This window comes from Poecilia reticulata, chromosome 2 (assembly GCF_904066995.2).
Source record: "Poecilia reticulata chromosome 2, P_reticulata-male-v2, whole genome shotgun sequence".
In the NCBI taxonomy this organism is placed as follows: Eukaryota; Metazoa; Chordata; class Actinopteri; order Cyprinodontiformes; family Poeciliidae; genus Poecilia; species Poecilia reticulata.
Genome location: NC_088831.1, coordinates 42,972,289 through 42,980,780, shown reverse-complemented (window position 1 = coordinate 42,980,780; position 8,492 = coordinate 42,972,289). Strand labels below are relative to the sequence as shown.

General features: G+C 37.8%; 1 long non-coding RNA gene across 1 annotated transcript; it reads right to left on the bottom strand.

Annotated features, from left to right (window-relative positions):
• Nucleotides 1–3,155: 3,155 nt before the first annotated feature.
• Nucleotides 3,156–3,984, bottom strand: LOC103461808 (uncharacterized). The gene is made up of 2 exons (XR_533212.2): nucleotides 3,735–3,984; nucleotides 3,156–3,260 (listed from the first exon to the last, which is right to left on the bottom strand). It is a non-coding gene; the product is annotated as an uncharacterized LOC103461808 (long non-coding RNA).
• Between the last annotated feature and the right edge of the window lie 4,508 nt (nucleotides 3,985–8,492).

The window sequence follows — 8,492 nt, the reverse complement described above, 5'->3', positions numbered from 1 at the left end:
TTTTTTATTTTATTTGACGCACCAACTCAGCTGGAGTGGTAGACATACTTCTGCTAATGTGCGAATAGCAGAGCTAATTTTTAGTTTAGTGCAATTGGCTTCCCCAAAGTTAATTTTTCTGGATAAATCCTAAAACACAAATTTATCTGGCTGTTTTGTAAACTTTCAGCTGAGTAAAGTTAAACATTTGTGTTGAAGTTTAGGTTATCAAGGAGTTGGACGTTTCTATTTATGCTCTTATTTTGAAAGGGGTAAAGTTTATGCAGCACTTTCTTGCACTTTCAACAAGCTGAAATGTGCATTACAAATAAACATGAGTTGAATGTTCTATGCTATATTATGAAATGTTCTCATACATATATCTACATATATTTTTATTTTTTAAATCATCTCCGGTCAAGAAAATGATTAAATTGCTGCTAATCAACAAAACATGTCAATGCTTTATAAATATTTGCCACTGCAGATGAGAACAAATTAATGTTTTTGTCATTCAATCAAATTTGATGGAACTGAATAGAGACCAAGGAGAGCCTGCTGGAGTCTGGTGGAGGTTTGTCATAATGAGCCTAAACATACAATCAAAGCTACAAAGTTACAACTGAAAGGTACAAATGGTCAAATCAAAACCTAAATCTGTGCCATGACCTGCAAATTATTGTAAACTGATGCTTAAAGATGCTTTCCATCCAACTTTACTGAGATATATGTGGAAAAACTGGAAGAAAAATAGATAAGAAGACCTCCAAATGGAAATCATTTCAAATAATTTTCACAGTTATGCACTATTTTGTCTTTTATCACATAAAAACTTAATAAAATCATAAAATATTTGTTGCTTTAACGTGAAGAGGGGAATTCATCTCTTTGCAGAGGTTCTTCAAGAGTCCTTTCTTTCCGTTTAAGCTCATTTTATACAGTCTATTGATTGCTGCCTGAAAAGACGTCTGACTTTTTCCCGTCATGCCATCCTACCTCTGCCATCAATAACGCTAAGGAGTGTGGCGCTCTGAACAGATGCGCTGCGTCACAAGATGACAACTCTGCAAAGCGTTGGGGGGAATGAAAGTGAACAGAAGAATCTGCTGTGGTCTCACAATAACGCAGCATCTTTCACAGGTGACAGAAGTGGAAGTTTTTGTAATTCAACACAGACGCTGTGCTGTGACTTTGTATTCAGTTAGAAGAAATCTGCTACATGCACAGAAAGGAGCAGCATCCTGGACGTCCTTGTGCATTTCCAAACGCACCCTTCTCATTTCACAGTCGACCCACCGCGCCGTCCTTCGCACTCCCTCGGACACCACCTATCATCTTCCTCCTCCTCCGCCTCCATCCCTCCCCACCTGCAGGACCTCAGCTCATTGTTTTCGCCCTGCTGATTAACCTCTCTCCGCCCCGAGGAATGTCTCACATTGGGTCTCTGGATGAACAAACTATGACAGCACCAAAACACGGTCAGCTTTTTCTAATGAGTTCCAGCCACTCGAGGCTTTGGGCGAGTTGGCCCGCTGTGATCGACACCTGCTTCGGCGGCCATAGCAGCTGTGAATTAAAATGGATGCTGCTTTTGCAACAGCACAAAACTATTCCCTAAATAAGAAGTGAAAAGAACATAAATCCTATTATATTTATTGTTATTGCATCAGACAATAAACAAACTGATACATTTTGTTTTTTCAACTTCATTAATAAGGCAGGTTTTATTGAAACTGGAAAAAAAAAAAACAAGCTTACCGTGTATTTTTGTCTAGTTTCTTGTGAAAATATCTTAGTACACTTGAATAAAACAAAACTAACTTACACCTAACTTTTCAGCAAGATTACAGGACGTTGTTTTAAGTAAATAACTATTGAACACAGATAATGTAGATAACTACTGACTTAAAACAAGCTCCTATGTCTTATACACTGCCATCTACTGGACAGCCAGTGTCCTGCCCAGCAGACATACGCCAGCATGATTGACAACACCAAGACCCTCATCCTGGCTCTGATTGGTTGTTGGTGAATTACTGCAGATGGCAGTAGGACCACAGGGCTATAGTGACAATTTTAACAAATATGCAAAAATCATATAAACATACTTTAACTTTTTTTTTTTTAAGTTTTTGTTTCTTTTTAACCAATTATTAAGACTTTTTAATTAACACACCAATCCCTTCTTACTGTTTTATTTTGTCTTTAATTTCCTTGTAACTGTTCAGTATGTTGTATGAATGCGTTTTATGAATAAACGTATTTTTATTATAAGAGTATGTTATCCATTTATTGTTTTGACAGGGTCATTCTATTTGCAGAATGAAGTTATCCTTCCTGCACTCAAAACAGTCCAGCGGCTTTTATGTTTCATGATGTAAAGGGACCAAATATTGATGCAGAGGAGCTCATATTTGCTTCAAGTGAAAAATATGACTTTCTTCCTGAAGGTCAGTCCTTTAAGGTGTGTGTGTGTGTTGTGCTCTTGTGTATCCCACACTGCAAGCCAATTAGGAGCAGCATAATAAAGGAAAGTTTCAGCATCAGCCCTTCTTAACGACATAAAAACACTTCCCAAAATACTTTTCTGACATTGTGCATTAATTTACTGAGTGATCTGGGATCTAAATATGCAAAATCAGCCAGCATCATCATCCTTTGATGTATTTAGTCTGAAACAAAGTCAAAGACTGGAGAAGATCCAGTTAGGGATACAGTGGCTAAGCTGCAAGAGCAGGAAGTCTCTTTCAATCAAAGCAGCAGTGTGTCATTGTGAACATTCAGCTTTCGCTCTCTCACTATGAGCCTGAACGACTCTTGTGTGGAGAAATGGTGTTAGGTGGTGTTTTCTTCAGCGTGCGATCCGACACACCAGCCGAGGACGCGCAGGTTAGACATGTTTGCACCTGCCTGGTCACCCTGACAGGACCTCCACAGCAGGAGCTATGCCTCACATAATGGGAAATCAATTTTATTTTTGTTTGCCTGGGTAGGTGGGCTTAAGGAATAATTACTTAGCTGAGAAGCAGGAGGCAGAGGGAAGAGCCGGGCTATCCTGGTACATCCACTGTGGTGTTCCTGCTGCAGTGCTGATGTGAAACCAATACCATTATCCAGTTAATCCGTCATGGACAGCTCCTGCTCAGTAAGAAAAACAGCAGAGCGGGGCTGCATCATTGACGTGTGGAGCTGCTTTAATGAGATTCCTTGGGGTGCACTCTCAAATTGCTGGGATTTCATGAGTCTTCCAGCGCTGACTTCCCTCCATCTGGCTGCTGGGTCTGCAGGGATGAGAGGCAACAAATGATTACACACTTAAACACCCTGATGCTCTTAACAGGATACTCTATTTGTTACAGTTATACCCCTGAAGCCCAACCCTGCTAGCCCCAGTAATGGTGAGACAAAGACTGTTTCAGGCAGATGATGCTTAAAATACTAACATCAGATTTATACAAATGGATGCCGCTCAGCTTAGCTTAGCTTAGTGTAATGCCCTGATGTGTTAGCAAGACTATCAGTGAGATAATCTCCAATGCCTTACTTAAATGACATAAATATTGGAAATGACATTATGGTGCATCAAACAATTTAGACACGCTGCATGTTATTGTTTGCGTCCGGAAATTTCGCGCATGCGCCCAACGCTGGAGGGCAAAAAGACGATTCTTTAACTTTCAGCTAAAAGCTACATTAGCTAAGCTAATTTAGCTAGTTCGACAGAAAGAACTACAGCATATACCATTAATATTTACCTTGGTATTACACAGATGTGGATAGAGTGTACTCTTACTCACAAACAGTAATGGAGTAATAGTTGTAATGTACTTAGAGTGTTTATAAGGAACGAGGGAGGCGAGAGCGAGTTCTAAGTTTGTGGTTTGTTTATTGTTGTCATAGTAACTCCGTGTAAAGGCTTGCCAAGATGGCTGCCGGTTACAAATTTCCCGGAAGTGAGTATTCCGTTCACAAAATGAAACCTGGAGATGTAGGTGTTATTAATTTAGTGCTTAATGCTGAAAACCCGTTGAAGAATAACTTAAAACAACGTGTATTCTGTCTTCTCTCTCTCTCTCTCTCTCTCTCTCTCTCTCTCTCTCTCTCTCTCTCTCTCTCTCTCTTTCTGTCGGCACCTTGACAATTAACTGAGTAGCTTCATCATGGCAAAATGATGAATTTGATAAAAATGCTGAAATTTTGAGGGATTTTTCTCAAACAAACATTTCAGTCTCCCATTGATTCCCCCGTTGCCTCTCCATGATTTCACCCGCCAATCTCCTTCTTTCAAACATCCATTCATTGCTTGTTAAACGTCTAAAAAACACACAATAAAGCTTTAAGATGATTGAACCCGAGGTTGAAATCTGGATGCATCTTTATCCCAACCCAATTAACACCAAGTCAATAGAGAGCAAATGAAAAAGCCCCGGGGTGACGGACCCTGCCAGAAAATGCCAACGGTATGAAGACGGTCAAGGCCGGCACAAAGGCAGGAACCTCCTGGTTCTGCAGAATCCCTCTGAGTGCTGCTGATTAGTGCGAAAGGAGGGGATTATTAAAGGCCTTTTCCTTTCATGGTGGGCGTAAATGAGGAGAGAGGGTATCCATTCACACGGGGCAAAGGGCTGGGAAAATAGCCGACTTTGGGCGAGAGGCTATACAGTCTGCTCACTGAAGTGTGAACAACCCACCTCCCAAAGACAACGCCCACACAGGAGAAAAAATCTGATTTAAAATGGAAAACAAGCTTGGAAGCCAAGGTCAATGCAAACATTTGGATATGACAACTTGTCCTGTAAAACTGGCAGCATTTGATCTTTTTCCCTTTTCTCAATCATATATTTTTCTCATTCAGGATGGACATGTTTGGTTTATTTCCCAAAATCCCCTAAAAACAGTGATTTTTGACAGAAAACCTTTGTGACACTGAATTGTCTCCATGTGGCTAATCCCATTCATCTGAGCTCATTATGCTCTGCCGTCTTTCAAACAGCACATGCCAAAGTGCTGAGGGCAGACCGGCTTCCTTTGACAGAGTCTTGACCTTTATTTCAAGATTATACAAGCAGGTAGCTGGTATCAGTCTCTGCATGAATACCCAACTCCACTGTCATAATTAGGCTCCTTCACATCAGCTAACCGTTTGGCTTTTGTGACTCTCGTTTGTCTAATTTACTCACTTTAGAGGTTACACTGCAAAAACATCAAATCTTACCGGGTATTATTGGTCTAGTTTATAGTGCAAATATCTCAGTGCAATTTAAATAAAATGAAACTAACTTATAAGCCACTTTTCAGCAATATATAGAAGTCAATAATTAATATTGATGAAAAAATTATAGTTCTATTGACAGATTTGCTCACTTATAACATGGGGAAAAAAGTATTTTAATGAGTGAAAAAAATTGCCAGTGAATCTAGTCATTTATTATCTATTTTCAATATTTTTGACCTAGAACAAGCTATAACTTCTTGTAACTTACTTGAAAGTTAGCATACTTAAAACTAGACCAAAAATACTTAGATAAGATGTGATGTTTTTGCAGTGTAGGGAACCCTTCATTTGTCCCTCACTACAAAAACTAAATCTTACCAAGTAATTTTGGTCTAGTTTATTACAAAAATATTAGTACAGTTGAAATAAGAAAAAAGAAACTCAAAAGTAACTTTTCAGTAAGATACTGGAGCTTGTTTTAAGTCAATAATTCGTTAATATTGTTAAAAAATTACTAGTTCCACTGGTGGATTTTTCTACTTATAATATGCAAAAAATGTGTTCTTATAAGTGAAATAATCTGCCTTTTTTTAATCCATATTCAATAATTACTGATCTAAAAACTTCTATTTCTTGCTGAAAAGTTATTTACAAACTACACCAATACTTGGTAAGATTTGGTGGTTTTGCAGTGTCTTCCTTTGATCTACACTGCAAAAACGCAAAATATTACCATGTAACTTTGGTCTAATTTCTTTGCAAGTTGAAGTAAATTGTTTTTTCTTAATATTGATTAAAAAAGTACTAGCTGCACTGGTGTGTTTAAACTTATAACAAGACATTTTTCAAAATGTTATTAGTGACATAATCTGCAAGTCAACATAAATGAATTATTGACTTAAACAAGAAACAAGCTCCCATATCTTGCTGAAAAGTTACTATCAGTTAGTTTGACCTTATTATAAGTGGACTAAGATGTTTCCACAATAAACTAGACAAAAAAAATAAATAAAGATTGGTATTTTGGAGTGTGGAAGAATGACTCCTTGTACTGGGCAATCCCAGACCTGGCAAGATATGAAGCAGCAAAGGAGGCAAACTAATTGGAACTGGTCCAGTCTTCATCTCAATCTAAGCCAAGGATTTACCCAGCACAATGGACCCTTTAGCCGAAACCCTTTCCTCTTTAGCTCCACAATTTGGAAGCACTGAAGCCTACAGAGGAACTTACATTAGTGTAATTGGAGGCAAAATAAAGTGCAGGTTGTGTTGTGTGCTTTCTGTCTGTTGAACAGCTGGGAGATAATGAAACACACCCAGGGATGAGGAAACATATCCAGTGACGTTCCCTCTCCTCTTTGTTTTCCTTTTCTCGTGACACAAGTGGAAAACAAATTAATCCTGTTCCCATGGCGACCAGCCTGGAAGACAATTTGTCAGGGGAGATTATATCTTTAAAATATCCCCACACAATCTTAACAACATATTTTTAGATTAGGTCAGTTTTGCTTAAAAGCCTCTCTCCAGTTTGGGAAAACAATACGGAGCTTATCTGCAATACGGCGGATTTTTCCACCGAATCCATCAGCGCTGACACAGAAACACTTTAGACTCTATTGCTAAATATGCCGTAATTAGATACATTACAAGATGTTTTTACTTACTGTAATAGGATTTATTAAAAACATATCTGTTTTAAACAATTAACTGTGTTATACCACTGTAACTTGTCAAAACAATTAGTGGAATATCAATAAAAGTTTAATTTACCTTGAAATATGCTATTAAAAAACCGTTTAAGACTGTTAAGCTAATGATATGAGGTAACTACAGGTAATACTTTAAAGAGATAAGAAAGACTGTAGATGTTTGCTTCTGCATTAGTGCTGGTATGATTTCCACTGTGGGTTTTTAATGCACATTCAGGCATATTTGGTGTTTTACTATTAAAATAGGCAATTATAAGCATTTTTTGAGGTGGAGTTTAACATTTACATTTTATTTTTATTTATGATCCACTGCATGCGCTTTAATTCTTCAGTAGAATTGAAATTACTTTATTTGTAAAGTGAATAGATATGACATTTGTTGTGAATTGGGGCTATATAGATAAATTAAATGTATTTATTTGATTTTGGAATTATTTTTCACATATTTTAGCAATTCACTGTCAGCTGTGGGTCCTAAGTCCTGTGAATGTCCATGATTCACTTTATCTTGATTGTAACAAAATTGTCACCGATATTTATTGTCTTATTATTTGTGTTATTATTTTAGCTATCCATATCACTGTGAAGAGCCAGATAGAAAATTCAACATACAGTCCGCACCTTCAATGAATGGCCTATTTTAAAACTTTTTGCATTATAAGGCACATAGAATAGACGCTTCAGTTTGGGTTACCAATTTGCTCCGTACTCTATTATTACACATTCACAATTGTAAAGAAGTACTTTATATAGTAGTCTGCCCCAGTCATTGTTTCACTCACGGTGTTGGTGTTGCGATATTGTGCCCAACTGCATTCTGGGTAACACAGACCAACCGACACGCTGCCGCCGCAGTTTCTGTCTCTCTTCCCCCTCCCCCCCTGGCTTTAAATGTATTATCAAACTTTATTAACAAACCAGCGTTCTGACAACTATCCCAGCATGCACCGCGCGCTTCTTCTTCTACGGGGGAAAATCAAGTCAGGGCTGCTTACCGTAGCTGCTAGACCTGTTGTGGCTCAATATTGGTCCATATATAAGGCGCACCGGATTATAAGGCGCACTGCCGGCTTTTGAGGAAATTGAAGGTTTTTAGGTGCGCCTTATAGTGCGGAAAATACGGCAATTAGTTTTGATGGTTTGGACATGTGGCCATAAATTTAAATTCAAGAGGAAAAGAACTGACTCAAACTTCCTGTATTATCAATAATGCTGTCATTTGGATTAATATCTGGTTATATCTGAGTCCATACCTCAATCTTCATCCTAAAATCAGTCATTTGTTTTGTTGCAGATGATTTGCCCGTCTAACTCGTCTATTTTGAAAACAAAACTCAAACTTTGCCACCTGATTTATCTGACCCATTTACTGTTGCCATGGTGATGATTTTTTTTTATTTACCTCACTTGTCACACTGCCAAAAAATATTATCAAGTATTTTCATTTAGTTTCTAGTGCAAATGTCTTAATATACTTGAAATAAGACAAAACTAACAAGCAACTTTTCAACAAGAAATACAAGTTTTAAACTAATTAATTCCTTAATATTGATAAAAATGCAAGTGAAATAAGACAAGACATTCTTGAT